General features: G+C 45.8%; 1 long non-coding RNA gene across 3 annotated transcripts in view; it reads left to right on the plus strand.

Moving 5' to 3' along the window:
• Positions 1 to 20,181, plus strand: part of LOC116525989 — a 48,948-nt gene extending 28,767 nt beyond the window's left edge. Inside the window, exons 2-4 of one of the 3 annotated variants that reach the window (XR_004257904.1) lie at positions 14,930 to 15,163; positions 17,483 to 17,648; positions 19,543 to 20,181. This is a non-coding gene — a long non-coding RNA (uncharacterized LOC116525989). Of the gene's footprint in view, positions 1 to 12,178; positions 12,222 to 14,929; positions 15,164 to 17,482; positions 17,649 to 19,542 lie in introns of those variants that run through there. The other 2 variants (XR_004257905.1, XR_004257903.1) reach the window with 2 other exon arrangements.
• The last annotated feature ends 321 nt before the right edge of the window (positions 20,182 to 20,502 follow it).

Genomic DNA, 20,502 nt, shown 5'->3' on the forward strand with positions numbered 1-20,502 from the left:
GAGTACTAAGAAGTCAAGTAACTTGTATGAGGTTACCAAGGAACCAGGGCTGGAACCCTCTGGCTGCAGAAATATTTATTTTAACTCTTATTCTCTATCGAAACAATCACAAGGCACCCAGACCATCAGCCAAAACAAAACTAGGATTATTCAGTAACCAGGAGACAGAAAGGACTGGAAAAAAAAATGTGTAACGGCTCCTTCTTTTCCCTTTCATAGTCAACGGTTAACTCTGCCTGCCGCCTGGCTAGCTGCTTTATTTCACCTAAGTGTGTTTTTCAAAGCAACTTGAAAGCTGATCACTGATTGTCTGATCTATTCAGCAAAGATTTATTCACCAGCTACCTTCACCTGACACTGCCGGGCACTCTAGAAAATGCGTTTAGCAGAAGATGCGTGATTTCACTGTCATGTTGCTTAGCAGTCTGGTGGAGGAGATAAAGTCAGATATTAATCATAGAGCCACGCAAATATAAAATCAAAGCACAGTTACTGCTAAAACAGAATCCTTTAGCACCAAGTGACCTTCCAGGCAGCTGGGTGGCTGGGCTTCCCTTTCCTCTTTCAGAGGTCTAGAACACAGGCTCTAAGAGCAGATAAGTCACATTTGCTTCAGAAAACCTGCACATTTTCCCGGATAGGAAACATCTGAAAAGGTTTTCTCAAGAAAAAGGACTTTCTGAAGACTTCGTTGAAAAACATTTTTTAAAATTGGCATCTATTTTTATGGTAGGAAGAATTTTAAATATCGTTAAATTAGGCCTGTAATCCCAACACTTTGGGAGGCCGAGGTGGGTGGATCACTTGAGGTTAGGAGTTCAAGACTAATTTTCAGGCAGGAAAATCGCTTGAACCTGGAGGTGGAGGCTGCAGCAAGCCAAGATGATGCCACTGCACACCAGCCTGGGCGACAGAGCAAGACTCCAACTCAAAAAAAAAAAAAGTGTTGTTCACTGCACTCCAGCCTGGGTGATAGAACAAGACTCCATCTTAAAAAAAAAAAAAAAAAAGTGTTGTTAAATCAAAGCTTGGGAACTCCCAGTACAATGTCCAGTGGAACTAGTAAAAATTACTTAGTAAATTTAATCAATGTATAGGCCCCAATTAAATGATAACTACCGAGCTATTAATTAATCTGTCCAGAGAAGGGGCAGAGGAAGGATATTAGAGTCAGGGTCCCAAGACTGATGTTATACATCTAGTAAGATTTGGAGAATTCAGTGAGTCAATGGAAACGTGTGGAATAGTCAGGAGATAGCATTTTAACTGGTGAGTACATTGCATCAGTTGATTTTCTGGATGCATTTTATAATGCCCCTTTTCCTTGGAAGTGTTGCATCTGTGTTCATGAAATTAGAGGAAGTTCAACCCCTGGGGAAAGCCGTGCCCTAGTGATCAGAGCGTGCAGAGAAGGCATGGGTGAAGAGGCTCTTCTCAGGATTGGCATGACCCACCCTGGCTAGGAGCATGACTACTGTACTGTGAGCATGCGTGTGATGACAGGCCGTTTAGAGCGGCTCGCGGTAACGGAGGGGCCTTCCCAGACCGCTGTTGCTTCTGTTTGTCAGGCAGCCAGTTTTCCCGGTTCAGGAAGGTTGGCTCCCCTCGCCCTTCATTCTCACCGATTCCATAGTGAGCTCTGCTGCCTGAATACTTTTTCCTTTCTCCTTCTCTAGTCTAAATTAAACCCATTCTTCAGGGCTGTATTCAAGTCCGGCAGAAGTTCTCTACAAGGCTTCTTCTGAGTTTTAAATGGCCCATTTCCCTCCTCTGAATTCCCAGAGCCCCTGGTAAATTCTACTATGCAGTTTGGTTTACTGGCTGCTGAATTAATTTAGTCATTCTATTATTGAAGAAAAATTAGCGAACTCTCTGCCAGGCTTTGGATAAGGCTCTAGAAATTCTTCAAACAACAAGACATCTGGGGCTTTTTTGTGGTTGTTTTTTGTTTTCTTAAATAGACACAGGTCTTGCTATGTTGCCCAGGCTGGTCTCAAACTCCTGAGCTCAAGCAATTCTCCAGCCTCGGCTTCCCAAAGTGTTGGGATTACCGGTGTGAGCCACCACGCTTGGCCAAGACAGCAGTTTATACAGCACTTTGTCTCTCCAGGTAAAATGTGAGCTCCTAGACGCTGGGGGCCACTTTGTTTTGGTGGCCACTCTCTTCGCTCTCTTTGTCCTTCTTCTATCTCATTCTCTTGCAAAGGGTTTCCTATCCAAGGAGTGCTTGATGCCTGCTTCAGAATGAATGAATTAATGAAAGAATCGGTCGCTCAGCTAACTCAATAACCTGTTAATCTAGTTAACAGCTTTTAAAACTTAGGTCTTCTTGTATCACAGAGAACCAGATATCTTAAGAAATATAGGTGCACCCATTTCTAAGAAAAAACAAAACAAAAAAAGACACGTTGAGTTAAAACTATTACAAGAATTCAAAGTTGAGTGGGATGAGTGTTCACTTTCTAAAAGAAATATTTGCTTTATCAAAAGCCTTGCCATAACGTTTCTTTATGGTGTGAGTTCCTATCTCTAAAATACTTGAAATGTAGTCACCATTTAGTAATGCAGCCACTACGGGGGGCAAGAGAGAGGTACAGGCAGTAACAACCACACCACTATTACCTGCCTCGGCTGCAGTGGGCAGAGACCTCCTTGTTCTTAAAAGCACTCCTCTGAGGACAGTGGGGATTACAGCTGCCTCCTGCTGCTGGATCAACTGCAGAGACACACTGCAGCGGTGCAGAGCCTGATCCTTTACATCATTCAAAGGGTATTGTGATGCACATTGGCTTACAGAGCTTTGCCAGGCAATGCATTTCAGGTCTCGGGCTTGTAAAAAGTAGAGACCCTTTGGTCGCTAGGGAGAGTCCAGCTGCACGTGAGAGAAAGGGCAAAAATGAGTGTGAAAAGGAAAATCCTGTAGGCAAATAATCCAGGCTGTCTAATCAGCGGAGCTTTCTTTTCTATAAAGATTGTCCCAAGCACAACGTAAGGTGAAAATCTGGGTGTCACACTGAGGAGTCCTGCCCTTTACAAGCTAGAATTGAGGAAGCGGTTTGGCACCGAGGGAAAGATGAGGCCAACTCTGCCTGGTTCAAGACTAGATTAGGCTCCAACCTGCACCTCTGAAGGTATCAAAGGAGAATTTTAATTATTTAAAAATACGCTTCAAACCAATCCATGGAGTATCACAGTAGTACTACTACACAGAACAGCCAGTCATAACCCGAGAAGAAGAAAGCAAAAATATTTATTCTGACCAACCTCTATCAAAACCAAACCAAAACAAAACGCTGTTATTATGTACCGTAGGTTGCCCTGGAAACAGGGATACGTCTCAGTTAGGTACAGTTTGCAAGTTAGAAGGTAAAATATTTCCATAAGATTCCAGATGGCACTTAGGAGAGACCAGGGGCTAGGCTGTGTTCCCGCTGGGAGCGTAACCTACACGGAAGAGGCATAAAATAACGTAATAACAGAGTCTTGGTGACAGAGCATTTTGTGGAAAGCAGATAAGCTAGGGAAAACTTAAATACATAACAACAGAAGCAACAAACTGGACCCACACTAATAGAAATGATAAATTGGTTCTCATTTGTTGAGTAAGCACCTTCCCACATATTGTTTTAGCTATTAGACATAAACCATTTAGAATCTCCACCACCACCATGGAAGGAGATTCTCTATCGAAAACGAAGTGTTTCTATTTGAAATGAAGTCTAAGATAAGCTAAGAAACTTGCCTAACAGTCATACAACCACATTGTAATGAATCTACAATTTGAATCCAGTTTTTTGATGTCAAAGTCGTTTTAAGAATAATAGGGCTTCTTCAATATTATAAGAATAATGTGTTCTCCATTGAGGAAAAAAAGTGAACAAAAAAATTCACATGTTCTTTATGTAAGATATACCTGGTGATATTAAAAAAGTACAAAGGAGAAAGTTTAAAAATAAACACAGGACGGGGACAAGGGTCGTGCCAGTAATCCCAGCATTTTGGGAGGCCAAGGTGGGTGGATCGCTTGAGGTTGGGAATTCGAGACCAGCCTGGCCAAGATGGCTAAACCCCATCTCTACTAAAAATCCAAAAAATTAGCCAGGCATTGTGGTATGCACCTGTAATCACAGCTACTCAGGAGGCTGATGCAGGAGAATTGCTTGAACCTGGGAGGCAAAGGCTGCAGTGAGCAACCTCACACCATTGCACCCCAGCCTGGGAGAAAGAACAAGACTGTCTCAAAAAATAAATAATAATTTTTTTAAAAAGGAACGCAAATCGGCCGGGCGCGGTGGCTCAAGCCTGTAATCCCAGCACTGTGGGAGGCCGAGGCAGGTGGATCATGAGTTCAAGAGATCGAGACCATCCTGGTCAACATGGTGAAACCCCGTCTCTACTAAAAATACAAAAAATTAGCTGGGCATGGTGGCGCGTGCCTGTAATCCCAGCGACTCAGGAGGCTGAGGCAGGAGAATTGCCTGAACCCAGGAGGTGGAGGTTGTGGTGAGCCGGAATTTGCCCCTTGCCCCCCACCCCGGGAAAAAAAAGCAAAACCCCCTCTCAAAAAAAAAAAAAAAAAAAGGAACCCAAATCTCACTAGTCAGGTTATAAGCAAAATGCTTGTTCTTTGGTACTGCAAGGAAAAATGAACATTCAGACAAAAAGTTTTCTCAGTAAGACAATTTTACTTTCTGCAGAAAGGGTGCTCTCTGTCAGCAATCTTGCTATGAAAGCACAATGAACAAAGGAAAGGCGGCATATTTATTCTTTACACATGGGGCCCTTACTGCTGTGTCTGATCTCTGTTGGTTGGAGCCAGACTTCATAATCTAAACTGAACCTGATTGGCTAACAACTTAAAACTTTTCTAAATAGGTAAAGGCAATGGAGAACAAAGGAAAAGAGGAGGTTGCTTTCAAAAGGACCTAGAAAAGTGCTAACATTCTTAAATAGGGAAGGGGCACAGGCTGTGAGCTGGGACATGCCTGTGAGCACGTCCAGCACAAATACCTTGGTTAAAGTACAAGGACATAGAATGCACTTATTCTTTTATGTCTGACAGCTACATAGGGTAGGGCTTAACAAAGAGCTACTAGCAAAAAGCAAGAAGGTGTTGAAGAAAGTCTTTAAAAATCACTATTATTTCTAACATTTATTATTATTATTTAACAAGAAAGGACACTTTGAAGAGGAACCTTTTACTTTCCACAAGTCAGAAATTATTATTGTCCACAATTGGTGAATATCAGTTTAGATGTCATTCTAGAGAGATAAACAGATGGAGGTTAAGAGTGAGACAGCTTTATAGACAAATAATTTTAGAAAACTAGGATCATATGATGCATGGCATGTATATAAAATATAAAAATATAATTTAAGTGCATTTCAAAACTTTTAACTGAAGAGTCAAACCAAAATTACGATAAGTCTACACAGCGGAAGAGATTGTGTGGACTGCTCGTCAGAGCTGCCTCTGAACAACAGGTGCTGCTTTTGCATAAAGATGTTCATTGATAGAAATTTTGTCAAGCCTGTGCCATGCTTGGCGACCTCTAACACACAGGTCTCCATCCCCTCAGCTTTAAAATGTCCTCCACGTCTCCCCGCCGGCTTTGTATATGGCAAGCTGGTGCTTCCTTAGATGAGCGGTATTGGGATGTCCTGCAAAACGTGAACACATCGCTGTCGGCCCGTCTTTCCGCCATGTCATATTGTCCTGTGACTCTCTCAAAAGGCAAAGTATGGCCAGTCCATGCTGGCCACCGTCCAGAGAAGCCGCATCATCTTTTCTTTTCTTTCTTTTTTTTTTTTGAGATGGAGTTTCGCTCTTGTTACCCAGGCTGGAGTGCAATGGCGCGATCTCGGCTCACCGCAACCTCCGCCTCCTGGGTTCAGGCAATTCTCCTGCCTCAGCCTCCTGAGTCGCTGGGATTACAGGCACGCGCCACCATGCCCAGCTAATTTTTTGTATTTTTAGTAGAGACGGGGTTTCACCATGTTGACCAGGATGGTCTCGATCTCTTGACCTTGTGATCCACCTGCCTTGGCCTCCCACAGTGCTGGGATTACAGGCTTGAGCCACCGCGCCTGGCCAATCTTTTCTTATAATATATCCAAATCTTATCTTCACGTTTGGAAGCACGTTTGTTAAATAACTCTTCCCCAAGATCCACCATTAATTCACTCTTTGGAGGTCATCTTCTGTCCACTTAGTCTCATATTTCTTTCTTGGTGACATCAGAGAGCTCGGAGACCTTCCTCATTGCATGAACCTTTAAATATTCTCTTTAAAATAATGCATGTTCTGGCTGGGCATGGTGGCTCATGCCTATAATCTCAGCACTTTGGGAAGCTGAAGCGGCTGGACCACCTGAGGTCCGGAGTTCAAGACCAGCCTGACCAATATAGTGAAATCCTGTCTCTACTAAAAATACAAATATTATCTGGGCATGGTGATGCACACCTGTAATTCCAGCTACTTGGGAGGCCAAGGCAGGAGAATCATGTGAACCTGAGAGGTGGAGATTTCAGTGAGCCGAGATCAATATAAATAAAAAAAATAAAAAAATAAAATAAAATAATACATGTTCTTGTAATTCAGAAAATACGGAAAAATGCAGGAACATGAAAATAATATGACATTCTGCAATCCAGAGACACTATTATTAACATGAGTTCATTCAATAGATCATATTTATGATTGGGGTGGGGTGCAATGTATAATTCACTTCGCAGGAGGAAGCCCTGGCTAGTTAGCCAGAATTCATTCCAGGACACAGCAACGGTGCTTCGTGTTCCTCATCCACTTTCCACCTTCCCACGTGGAGCCAACCCTACACGGCAGATTCCCTTCCCTTCCTCTGGTCCCCTTGCCGGCTCCTCCACCCCTCCCGTCTAAAGGTGTCTTTTAAACAGATGAATCCTCTAGTCATAAGACACACAGGGATCCCTGCAGTGGAAAGTGTGGTGCCCTGCCTCGACTACCCTTCAGGACCAAGCTGTGCCCATATCTGCTGAGACTGTGGGCTGCCTCTTGATAACTCACAACTAAATTGCTCTTCAAGAATTGGCCTTAGGCAAAAACAAACAAAACAAACAAACAAAACTGACGTCCAAGGTGTATGTTCCCACCTGCAGGCAGCCTGTATCCAGTGACTCGTCCACATAGGGATGACAAGGACCAGCCCCCTTGCCTGGGTTTGGGACCACTGCGAAGGGTCATCTCAGCTTCAAACTCCCAGTGGAATCAACCGGCTGAGGCACAGCCCTGCTGCGTCTGAGGTCGTTTTCCCCTCTACCCAGTCCTGCCCCCTTTGTTCCATTGTGGAGATAGTTCTCGTGCCTATTCCCTAGCAAACCACCTCCACACAAATCTCCCTCTCGGAGAGTTTCCCGGTGAACCTGATGGGAAAGAGTTGGTCTGGGAGTGGGCCCAGGAAGCAGACTCTAAGATGAAATTTGAGATTCTGTCCCCGCCAGCAGGGTGTCAGTAAAATCCTCCTTATGGGTGGGAGGTGGAGTAGGGCCAGCCCCTGCCATTCTGCAGGTCAGCAACTGTTAAAACCTTCCCTTCGGTACAAAAGGACAGAGCAGAAGGAGGAGGAAAGCAACTGGCAGGTGCAGCTTCTCAGGCATTTGAGAGGGTGGGAGAAGTCCTTATGGGAGTAATGAAACCGGATGGCTCTTGATGAGTGCAATCTATGCTTTGCAGTGACGCAGCGAACATCATCAATTTAGGCCAAGTGTGAAAGCAGGGCTCCCCCTTTGCAGCATGCAGAGAGACTCTCATTTCCTGCAGCAGGGGGCAGAAAAAAATGAGAATTAGACTAAGGATTGAAATGTAAGGGTAGTGGGGCCCCCAAGAAGAATCCAGCAAATCTGCTCTGCCAACATCATGGCTGTGTTTGGAACGGATTGCTGACCTCAGATGTGCCTGGGGACAAAGAGGTCAAAGCCCCTGACAGCTTGCACGCTCCGATTCATCCCTGTTCAGGGTTATTCCTCCTCTCTGGCTTGAAGCCTTGAAGATAATGCAGAAGCCATCTCGCACCTGTCTAGAATTTACCCCCAATTCCTCTGCTGGCCACCAGGCGATAATTAGATGAGGCAACAATTTAACCTGCAGAGGAAGTGCCTGGCCCTCTAAGAGAGGAAAGAAACGATGAGTCAGAGGAAAATAATCTGAATTTCAGTCATAAGGAAGATTAGATACCTTCAGACATTCTACAGCATAGCTGGCCTGAACTCTTTAAAAATGATGAAGTCGAAAAAGATACCAGAAGGTTGAGAAACTCTTCTAGATTAAAAGGGAAAAGAGATATGGCAAATAAAAGCAATCTGTCATCTCGGCCTGGGTCCTGGCCCAGGCTGGGAAGTGCCCCTCAGCAGGACCAGTGCGCTTTCTGGAGGCCGTCTTGATGACCAAGATTCTATTCCCCAGATGAAAGTTTTTGACTTGTCAGTATGAGGACGACAGTTTGCCAGCTCACAGATCATAGTTCACCGCGTGCCAAGAATTTGAGTTACCCAAGATTACACACCCTTCCTGGGGTAGCCCATGTCCAAAGATTGGGTAACATGGGGAGACAAAAGTCCAGCCTTCTTGCTTGAATTTGGGACATCTCTTGGGTTCCATTCTAGCTTCAGAGCTTTACACGGCATTGGCTGACACATCTGATGAAGTGACTCAGTTCAGCTTCTCCCTTTGCCAAATCCTGTTTCCTCCACTCCCTTACATGTGTTGGTGCACAAGCACGCCCCAACAGACCACTTCCCAATGGCCTGCCATGAACATTTCCATCTCAGAGTGTGGACCCCAGGAAACCCTGTCTAAGAGACCAACCCAAGGCCAGAGGACCTCCCGCTTCGAAAGAACTGCAATCCTGGCATTTTCCATCTGTCCCCAGTTGCATATTGCAGTGTTTACACTTGAGTATGTACATCATGTGCTTTGTGAGTCGGGGAGGGAATGAAGATAGTGGCTAAAGAGCATTCCAGCAGCCATTCCATTTCATTATGCCATTAGACCCACAGTCAGTGCACCCGCAGTCCGGGAGTTTGAGACCAGATTAGGCAACATAGTGAGACCCTGTCTCAAAAACATTTTTTTTTAATTAAAAAAAGCCAAATTTTGGAGAACTATCTAACATAGTATTCTCAATGAATTTAAAAATGTCTCTATCAGACACACGAGACATAGTGTTTAAGGAGAACCTGCCAGGTACTCATTCCTGTAGTGGCCAGCCGGGAGTGAGGAAATTCTAAGAGACGTGGAGACACATAGAGACCCAAAGTGCAACTGTGCACCTTGGCTGTAAAACAGGGCAGTGAAACCTACCACAGGAGGCTCATTTGCATCAGGATGACAAGACAGAATGTCTGAGGCAGCACTTCGTTCATTTGCAAATGTTAGCTATAATTATATAGGGTAGCCATAAAACTCAAAAACTCTGTAGACTAGGAGGTCTCACTCTGACTCATTGACATAAACTGTCCTTTGGGACAATTATGTATTGAATGTTTGCCTCAAACATACTTTTCACTTTCCCCCAGATTTTTTATTGTAAATTGATCATTTATAATTGTACAATCCAACAGTTTATTTAGAAAATGTCAAACTTACAGAAAAGTTGAAAGAATACAATAAGCATTCATGTACCTTCAACTTACTTGCACCAATTTTTAATAGTTTCATCACATTATATTCTTTTTTTCTGAACCATTTGAAAGTAGACATCAAGACAGTTAATTCTAAATATTTCAGCATGCATTTCCTAAGAATAGGAACATTTTCTGTTAACCCCAGAGGGCTGTCTCACCTAAGAAAAGTAACACAAATTTTATAACACTATCAAATATACAGTCCAAATTTGAATTTTCGTAAATGACCCAAAAATATTTTTCGAAGTTTATCTTTTCTTCCCATTTTTCAGTGACCCATGATTGAATCACATTCTGTGTGGCTGTTATGGCTCTGGCCTCTTCTAACTGTTCCTCCTCATTCTTTTGTTTGTTTCATGATAGACACTTGCTTTAAAGAACCCGTGCCAGTTGTAGAATGTCTCACAGTCAATTTTTTTCTCATTTGCTCATGATTAGATTCTAAGGAAACATTGCTGGCATAAGTACCACGCAGGTGAATTTGTGACATATTGTATACTTTTTAAGACCTTACTAAGGTCTTGAATAAAGTTATTTTGCTTTTAAGTTACAAAAATAATCACTATTAGCTTGATAAAACAATTAATTTCTTGGAAGGCTGTTTATTAGAGTGGACTGTAGAACTGAAGGAAAGAGGGGAATCGCCATGCCTCAGGAGGCAGGCCCAGGGCAGGTCTTGGGGTCCCAGAAGCAGGGGTTCAGGCTCCCTTGGGTGTGCCATTGATATGACGTGGCTTCCATGACCCCCTGTCCGTTGGGGTCAGGGTCACACAGCACAGACACAGCCTCTGGGGAAATAAGATCAGGCAGCCACTGAAGCTGCTTTCTATTTAAGAGAGGAGGACATTGACCATTAGATGAGGCTTATACAAAAAGGCTTTTACTTGGTTTATTTATTTGATTTGCCAAGCAGATCAAGAGACAGGAAAGTCTGAAGAATCCCCCAAACAATAGATTGTCTCCGAAGTCATAAGATCATTTCATGCGTCTTGTTAGCCTGACTTCCCCAGTCCTCACCCTCTGCCCCCAATTAATTAAATCATTGACATCCCAGTCACCCAAGTCATACATTTGGGAATCGCCTAAGAATCCTGCTCCCTCAGCCCTCACTTCTGGTAGCTCACTAAGTACGTTCACTTCTGCTTCCCAATAGTGTCATCATGCTGTTCTCAACCCACCTGCTAGCTCAGTTCCTCATCACCTCTTGCTTGGACCTGTGGGAAAGACTGTGAGCTAAGCCTGTAGGTCACCTCCCCACCCACCGAGCATCATTCATTTCTTCTTAGCTAACACAATTGCAATTTTGTTCAGGTCGCAATGGGCCCAGCTCAAGGGAATGATTATGGTTGACCTCACCCAAGCTTGGAGATCCCATTCCTGTGTGTGTGTGTGTGTGTGTGTGTGTGTGTGTATGTGTGTTTGAGACAAGGTCTGTCTATGTTGCCCAGGCTGGTCTCAAACTCCTGGGCTCAAGTAATCTTCCCAGTTCAGCCTCCTGAGTAGCTGGTACTGCAGGTGCACACCACCACACCCAGCTCCCATCACAGCTCAAAGCACCTTTGTGACTTAGTTCTAACCGACAAGATGTAAGGAAACATCTGTTGGGGGTTTGCTAAAGAATATTTTCCTCGCTGAAAAACGAACTATCTTTTTCCACCCTCCCCTTCCATTCTCTGCAATGGGAAACACGATGTGTGGCGCCCAGTAGCCGCTATGTGATCAATGCCAGCCGTGCCACCACCCGCGCTGTTTCCTTGTGTAGATCACACCTCTCCTCCTGTCTGCCTGGCTGATTTCTGTTCATTCCTCATCTAGGGAGTGTCCCCTGCCCACCTGACCTTGTAGTCCCTCTCCTACTCCGCTAACCTTTAGGTGCTGCCCACTGTGTGCCAGCCCAGTTACACCTTCAGGTTGGCACGTATCTCCTCTTCTTTGTGAGAAACAGCATAAGTTGGTTAAGAGCAAGAAGTCTGGCCACAGAGCCCTGGTTTCATTATTTTATTTTATTTTATTGAGACAGGGTCTCGCTCATCACCGAGGCTGGAGCGCAGTGGCACCACCATGGATCACTGCAGCCTTAACCTCCCGGGCTCAAGCAATCCTCATGCCTCAGCCTCCAGAGTAGCTGGTATTCCTGTGGCTGGGACTATAGGCATGTGCCACCACACCTGGCTAATTTTATAATTTTTTGTAGAGATTGAGTCTCACTACGTTGCCCAGGCTGAGCCCAGGTTTTAAATTCTCATGCTACTACTTTACTGGTTCCATTGGTCATTCCTTACTTTCAGAGCCTTAATTTTCTCATTTGAAAAATGGCAGTTGATCATTGTTTTCTAGATGGTAGTGTTATGGGGAATCAATGATCAATGCACATCAGCTTAGCACAGTGCCTGGTACGTGATAACCTCTCATCATGCATTCATGATCTTTTTTTCTTTTTTGTTTTGAGACAGATTCTCACTCTGTCACCCAGGCTGGCATGATCTCGGCTCACTGCAACCTCCGCCTCCTGAGTTCAAGCGATTTTCCTACCTCAGCCTCCTGAGTAGCTGGGATTACAGGTGTGCACCACCACGCCTGGCTAATTTTTGTACTTTTAATAGAGATGGGGTTTCACCATGTTGGCCAGGCTGGTCTTGAGCTCCTGATCTTGTGATCCACCTGCCTCAGCCTCCCGCCTGGCCGTGCATACAGTGGTCTTGTTATTATTTCCGTTTCTGACACCAACACAAAATCAGTCACTTACTAGATGGCTGAGCTCTGATTCGCCTTGGAGATCTTGACTCCAAGTCCAGTGCTCTTTTTACTGAACTGAAGTTTGTGGCTTTAAAGAGACACAGGCCTCCTTGCCAGCTCAGGCCCAAGTGGGCTGCTGGTGTTGAATGCATAGTAACAAATGCCCAGGTCCATGCCACCATCCATTTATACCCAGATGTCGCTCAGGATCTAGGTACGACTGTCTCAAACCCACAGCGTCACTACATGAACAGGTCCAAAGCCTGCTGGGGAGGAAGCAGGGGTATGGTTATATTCTCATTTACTTTTTACTTTAAACTTTAAGCTCCACTTTTTTTTTTTGAGATGGAGTCTTACATTGTCTCCAGGCTGGAGTGCAGTGGTGTGATCTTGACTCACTGCAACCTCTGCCTCTCAGGTTTAACCGATTCTCCTGCCTCAGCCTCCTGAGTAGCTGGCATTACAAGCGCGCACCACCATGCTCAGCTAATTTTTGTAATTTTGGTAGAGACAGGGTTTCACGATGTTGGCCAGGCTGGTCTGATCTCCTGACTTCGTGATCCACCCGCCTCGGCCTCCCAAAGTGCTGGGATTCCGGGGGTGAGCCACCCTGCCCGGCTTGTTTTGTTTCAAGGAGGCAGGGTCTCGCTCCGTCACCAGGCTGGAGGGCAGTGGTGCCATCAGGGCTCACTGCAACCTTGAACTCATGGACTCAAGCAATCCTCCCACCTCAGCCTTCTGAGCAGCTGGGACCACAGGTGTGCACCAGCGTGACTGGCTAATTAAAAAAGATTTTTGTAGAGATGAGGTTTTGCCAATTGCACGGCTGGCCTCCAGAATTCTCTTAAAGTGCTGTGATTACAGGCGTGAGCCACTGTGTTTTTTTAAAACCAATTTCTGGGTATGATAGAGACTGCTATTTGTCCCTCATATTTATTCTGTCCTTACAGCACCCTCACTTTTTAGCTGAGCTCAGAGGTGACTCAACTAAAGACTATATTTCTCAGCCTCCCTTTCATGTGTTCAAGAAAAAAAAATAAGAGAGTACAGATGGCACAGTGAGTGGGCAAGCTATCTCCTTGAGCAAGAAACTTGATCTAGCACAGATTCTAAGTTCTGGGGATTTGGTTTAAGGGAGGCAAAATGCAGTTGGTTTCTAAACCCAGGAGACAGAACTGTTTCTGTCTCATGTCAGAAAATCGCAGTGTCTCAATGTTGCATTGGCTGGCAACATCTAGGTTTGCTGGTTAGGTAGGCACTGGGTTGGCTGGGAGCCTTGCAGCATATATGAGGGACCTGCTTTGGGACTGTGGCATCGGCAGCCTCCACTTGAGTTAAGATTATTGTGTTCAGTGAATCTGTATTAGTGGCAGCTGGCTGGGTGGCCAGGTCCTGGTATGTCATGGTTAAGTGTGGCTATGTGTCTAATTCTGGCCAAGGGAAAGCAACGGGGAGCGTTGTGTGCAATTTTTAAAAGGTGTGGTCCTCTCCTTCCCATTTGGTGGGAATGCAGACAAGATGCTGGATTCAATCAGCCCTGGGTCCCTGCGATAGAAGCCGGGAATGAAGGACAATAGAAAGATAAATTTGAGGGAGGCTGGCTCCCCGATGCTTGTGGAGCCACCAAACCAACTCTTGACTGCTTTCCTCAGGACTTGGTTTAGATGAAACAGCAGTGAGCTTCTGTCTTGTTGAATCCCATCTTTTTAGTTTTTTGAAGACCGAGTCTTGCTGTGTGGCCCAGGCTGGAGTACAGTGGCAGGATCTCAGCTTACTGCAACCTCCACCTCCCATGTTCAAGGGATCTGGGCTCACTGCAACCTCTGCCTCCTGGGTTTAAGCAGTTCTCTTACCTCAGCCTCCAAAGTAGCTAGGATTACAGGCATGTGCCACCATATCAGCTAATTTTTGTATTTTTACTAGAGCCTGGGTTTCACCACGTGAGCCAGGCTGATCTCAAACTCCTGACCTCAGGTGATCCACCTGCCTCAGCCTCCCAAAGTACTAGGATTACAGGTGTGAGCCACCATGCCTGGCCTTGAAGCCCATCTCTGCAGAGCCAGACCCACATATGTGTTGAGCAGGACAAGATCCACCTATCTGGGAAGGAATCTTGTTTTTAAAGAGGAATTTTCTACCTGGTCACCTCCCTCCCTTTATTCATTCCCTTGTTGAAAAAATGTTAGCTATTGTATACCAATGTTTCCTTTACCTTCACATTTAGGAAAAACAGGAGTTACAGCACAAAAACAACAAAACAACAACAACAACAACAAAAGCAAGGGGTACTGAAAAGAGCCAGATGCCATCGCCACTAACATCCTAGTTCCTGAGCCTATGTGGCCTCTGGGAAGCAAAGATGGACTGATAACATGGTTATCACCACAAACAGTGTACAGTCATGTGTCAGTGCCAGCCATAACCGTGGTAGAAAGTGAGCGACGTACTGTTTGTATTCCGCTTTACTACGGAAACTTGTTTATTTCTCTTCCCCCTCCTCCTTTCTTTCTTTCTTTTTTTTTTTTTTTTTCAGCACCAAATAGGATGGCAGGCAAGTGCAATGATTTCTCCTAGCCTCCTAGGAGGCTTTAAAAATTAGGTGCAGTTTTTTCTTACGATGACCATTTGGACTCTGGTGCCTTCATGTGGTATCATCAATAAATAGCAAGATCTTGGAGAGAAACGCCTGAAACGGGACGCTGGACCATAGGCCACAGTCAAAATTAAGTTCATGGAAAATAAAGAAATGTTAAAAAAAGTTATTTAGGTAAGTTTTGGAATAAGATTCGTACTTGCTACATAACGTCCATTTGTTGAGCACCTTTATTGCAAGCCTGACATGTTGCTGAAGGCACCTTGTAAGGTTTTTTTTGTTTTGCTTTCTTTTTTTTTTTTGAGACAGGGTCTGACTTTGTCGCCCAGGCTGGAGTGCTGTGGTACAATATGCCCTCAAGCAATCCTCCCACCTCAGCTTCCCAATTGGCTGGGGTTACAGATGACTAATTTTTTTTTTTTTTTTGGTAGAGACAGGGTCTCCCTGTGTTGCTGAGGCTGGTCTTAAACTCCTGGACTCAAGCAATCCTCCCATCTGGGCCTCCCAAATTGCGGGGATTACAGGTGTGAGCCACCATGCCCAACAGATTATTTTTAAAAATTCTCACAGTGTTATGAAGTGGGTACTACAAAATCTAATTTGCAAGGAAAGCAACTGAGGCCTGGAAACATTAAGCATCTGACCCGTAGTTACACAGGCAGTAAAGGCAAATGTAGGCTCTGAACCCAGATCTGTGTGACTCCAAAGTCCCCGCCTCTGTGGAGCATGCTTGAGACTGTGGGTCAGAAGACCTGGTTTGGGATCCTGGCTTTGCAGGCCTCAGCTCCCGACTCTGGGTATGTTGACTCTCCCTCGGCTTCAATGTCCTCAACTGACAGCGTCGCGTCCTCCTGTGCCCATCAGCAGCAGGAGATCATCACCCCATAATGCGGGCATTCTGCTTCTGTTTTTTCCTGCCTTGTGGGCTCATGTGGTAACTGATTCATCTGGGAGATAGCTCTGGGAGGATCTTATTGGGCGATCGAACAGGCAACGTTGGGGAGGCTCTTGTGGGGAAGGAGAGAGAGGAGACTTAAGGTGAATCATAAACACTGCCCGCCTCTCACCTGTGCTGCCGCCCCATCCTGTCTCCGTTGGACCACAGCCATTTGTCCCTGGACTGGGTGACTCAGCACTTGCAGGAGAGAACCGACTGAGGCTGAAGTTGCCAGAGGAAACCAAACAATTCTTATTTACCAAACTGTCAAAATCCTATCATTGCAATTAAGGAGATAGGCAATTAACTGTGTCTTAATTACAGCAGCTGCCACTTCTTCTGAATGCTGTAATTTACAGAGAGAATGGGAGGAGACTTTACATTAATGTGTGTCTTTAAACAACGAAAAACATTGATGAGCCTGAAGGAAATTGTCAGCCTGGTGGCAGGGCCCCTCCTGGGAGGAGCCATTGTTACAAAATGTGCTTACAGAAGCCACGATTTTCCTCTGCCTTTGTTGCCTAATGGCTGCATTCCTAACAAACGCCAGAATGACACTATGACATCCTATTTTATACACAATCCAATTTACTGATTCCAATAGCAATGTCATCTGTGAAAACCTCTGCAAGTGTCATCTCAGTCTGTCTTGTTGGTTTAAAAAAAAAAAAAGTTCAGTTTTAAAAGAAAGGGCTTTTTTTTTTTTTCCTTTTTGTGATAGAGTCTCGCTCTGTCTCCCAGGCTGGAGTGCAGTGGTGTGATTTGGGTTCACTGCAACCCAGTGAACGGTCCCTCCGCCTTCTGGGTTCAAGCAATTTTCCTGCCTCAGGCTCCTGAGTAGCTGGGATTATAGGCATGTGACACCACACCTGGCTGATTTTTGTATTTTTCGTAAGACAAGTTTTGCCGTGTTGGCCAGGCTGGTCTCGAACCCTTGACCTCAGGTAATCTGCCTGCCTGGGCCTCCCAAAGTGCTAGGATTACAGCCATGAGCCACCACGCCTGGCTCTGAAGTAAATAATTTTAAACATTAAGTCCAGACTCATGGACAGAGAAACAAGGTTTTACTTTTTTTTAAAGATGGTGTCTCACTATGTTGCCCATGCTGGAATAAGCATTTTAAATTCCGGATTTTAAAGGGTAGTCAAATTTACATCTGAACAACCACTCTGTGAGGTAGGTTTTAGACAAGTGAGGAAGCTGACAGGCAGAGAAATGAAGACACTTGTTCAGGGTCATGGATCAAGCTGGTAGGTGGCCAAGTTGGTTTCAGGCCCAGAGTTTGCTTTTTTCCCCAAGGCTGGCCACGGGGGATGCAAGGTTGACCACAGCGAGGGACCCCAAACAGGGGAGAAGACAGCTGTGGTAAATCCAGGAGGAACAGCCGTTAGAAGCCACCGCATGCCAGGTGAGGTGGCTGGCAGGGGAGCGCCCAGGCTCAGCCGCAGTTTGGAGCTGTGCTTCAGTCCCGGGGAGGCCCTGAGTGGAGCAGTAGTAACATAACGCTTTCAAGTGAGACTGACCAGGCCTCAAACCCCTGCTCCTCCACTCCTCAGCCAGGTGACCTTGGGAAACGTCCTTGTCATCTCTGAGCTTCAACAGCATCAATGTTCTTCATTTATGCTGGGGACCAGATCAGCCCTGCACAACTGCCATGAGGATATAAAAGGAGAAGACGTGGCCCAGGGTCTGGAGTTGTGGCTGGGATGCTGAAGTCTCCTGGTAAATGTTTGTGCATCCCTCCACCCCAAAGGAGGCCAGAGAGGGCCTCCAATCTAGGAGGCATTGGGGGTGCTGGGCAGCTACCAGAAAAAGGACAAATCCAGAGGCTGACCCTAAGAACCAGAGCAGGCGCTGAGGGAGGGAGGCTCAGTCTTAGGAATGAGCTGGATGCTTGGTCATCGCCAGGGACCAGACCAAGGCTGGACAGCAGATATCACAGTCTATGTGTTGAGTTCCCGAGAGTTGGGTTCAAGGCTGTCACATCCTCCTTCCAGGTCCGAACTGCAGACCCTGACCCAGCGACGGATGAACAAATGCACTCAGACACAGATATCCAGTGAAAGTGTGGGCTAGGGGTCCGGGCCACTGGCAGACACGGAGGAAGTGCTGTAAAGAGTCAGCAGCCACGGCTCTCACAAGCTGTGCTGCAGGCATTTATTCAGAATAGATTTAATGGCAAAGGCTTTCAGTACATACACTTGTGGGTAATTAACATGGTCGCCCTCCCTGGAGAGAGCAGTCCTACAGGTGACTAAAGGCCAGGTTCCAAGGCCTAAGCAAACTAACTTACCCAGATCAGTTTCTTTGCATCCCCTAGTTATCTACCTTGAGCTTTCAGGCACCGGAGAAGAGAATCTGGCTGCCTTCAGCCAAATCCTATTCTGAGGCTTTTGCAAGAACTTCTGGCCTTCCAAGAAGAGTTGCGTCCATTTTACGATTCTTCCCACCACCCTGACTGAACTCCTACATCCTCTGGCCTTGGATCAGAATGAATCCTAGGACCTGTGCATGAGGCTAAGCTGCTGAGCTGAGACCTAATGGGTAGGCTGTAACTCCCAGAATGCTGAGGTGGCCCTAGGCCCAGGCTTCCTCTTGGCAGGCCCTCTCTGCTCGGTGCTTGGATGTACTGTTCTGGCAGCCTGCAGAGAAATGAAAACTGCCTTGACCAGGGGGCTAAGTGAGGGCATGCTGCTGCAAGACACCTCCCCTTAGGCCGGCTCACCTGGGACAATCTCTTCTCTTGTCTGATCGAACTTCGATCTCTCTTCTGGAGAGACAGAGTTTTCAACATAATTCATTAGTTTAGAGATAAAATTGGATCAAAGTGGCTGGGCGCACTGGCTCATACCTTAATCCCAGTGCTTTGGGAGACTCGCAGGAGGATTGACTTCAGCCAGGTGTTCGAGAGCAGCCTGGGCCACAAAAATAAACAAACTAGCCGGGCATTGTGGCACATACCTATAGTCCCAGCTACTCAGGAAACTGCGGTGGGGGGATCCCCTGAGCCCAGGAGTTTGAGGCTGCAGTGAGCTATGACGGCACCACTGCACTCCAGCCTGGATGACAGAGTTAGACCAAAATGAAAACAAAAACCAGAAAAAAAAAAGTCACATGAAAGTAAAGTGCATGCCTGTAATTACCTTCACAAGAGAGTTGAATGTAACCTGAGGTGCCTGGTGACCACTGCAGAACAGACAATAGACAGGGCCAGCCCCAGCAAGGGGAGCCTCCTCCTGACCTCCCGGCCCTTCTCTTCACTCTTCTGAGCAAAGTCAGCATCCGGAAGGAAGCTGCGTTCGTCGTCTGGATCCTGGTGGAATCTCCCAGGGGAGCCAGAACTTCAGCACCTCCATTTGTGACCAACATAATTGTAGAGGAAGCTCTCATCTAATGACCAGCAGCAGAAGTGCCATCCAGAGACTGTGATCAGACCTCTGTCTAAGACAGTCACTGATTGTTTCCCAGAAAGGAAGGTCAGAGATGAAACAGCACGAAGTGATAATGGCACAGACCGTGGGGGACAGAGATCTGGGCTTGCAGGTCGGGCGGGGTTGTGGGGTGATCCTAGCCCCACTGTCTTAAAATTATCCACTTTCTGGTTCATCATTTGCAGAAGTCAAACTCCATATCTTGTTAACTCCTATGTACCCAGACTTAACACAGAAGCAACAAAAGTTAACAGGCTACAGGCAAGCGGAATTAACACTGGGCAGAGCTTTGAGTGTGGAGATTCCCTAAAGACCTGAAAGTGGAACTACCATTGGATCCAGCAGTCCGACTACTGGGATCTACCCAGAGGAGAAGTCATCATACAAAAAAGGGGCTTGCACGCGCATGTTTGTAGCAGCGCAGTTTGCAATTGCAAAAACGTGGAGCCGACCCAAATGCCCATCAACCAACGAGTGGATAAGGAAACTGTGATACGTACACATGATGGAATACCGCTCAGCCGTAAAAAGGAATGAATCAACGGCATTTGCAGGGACCTGGATGAGATTGCAGATGATTATTCTTTTTTTGTTTTGTTTTGTTGTTATTTTTAACCCTCCAATCAGATGTCTTGTGCTTCCATGGAGATGATTATTCTAAGTGAAGTAACTCAGAAATGAAAAACCAAACATCGTATGTTCTCACAGATATGTGGGAGCTAAGCTAGGAGGGTGCAAAGGCATAAGGATGATACAGTGAACTTTGGGGACTTGGGGAGAAGGGGAGGGGGTGAGGGATAAAAGACTACAGGTAGGGTACACTGTATACTGCTCAGGTGATGGGTGCACCAAAATCTCACAAATCATCACTGAAGAATTTAGTCATGTAACCCAACACAACCTGTTCTCCGATAGCCTATGTTTTGGGTCCCTGCCCATCATTCTTGCATTCAGTCATATGAAGCCAGCAGGATCACAGAATCACAGCAAATAGGGCTGGACAAACCTTGGAGACCGTTGGGTTAAGTGAATAAACTGCTTAAGACCCCAGTAAAGTTAGTTCATCCATTCGGAGCTTACTAATGGAGCGCACTGGGTGTGGTGCTGATTGCTGAGTACACAGTGGTCACAGCACAAGCCGCCGC

Source organism: Sapajus apella, unplaced genomic scaffold (genome assembly GCF_009761245.1).
Source record: "Sapajus apella isolate SASKATOON/1434 unplaced genomic scaffold, GSC_monkey_1.0 scaffold49, whole genome shotgun sequence".
In the NCBI taxonomy this organism is placed as follows: domain Eukaryota; kingdom Metazoa; phylum Chordata; class Mammalia; order Primates; family Cebidae; genus Sapajus; species Sapajus apella.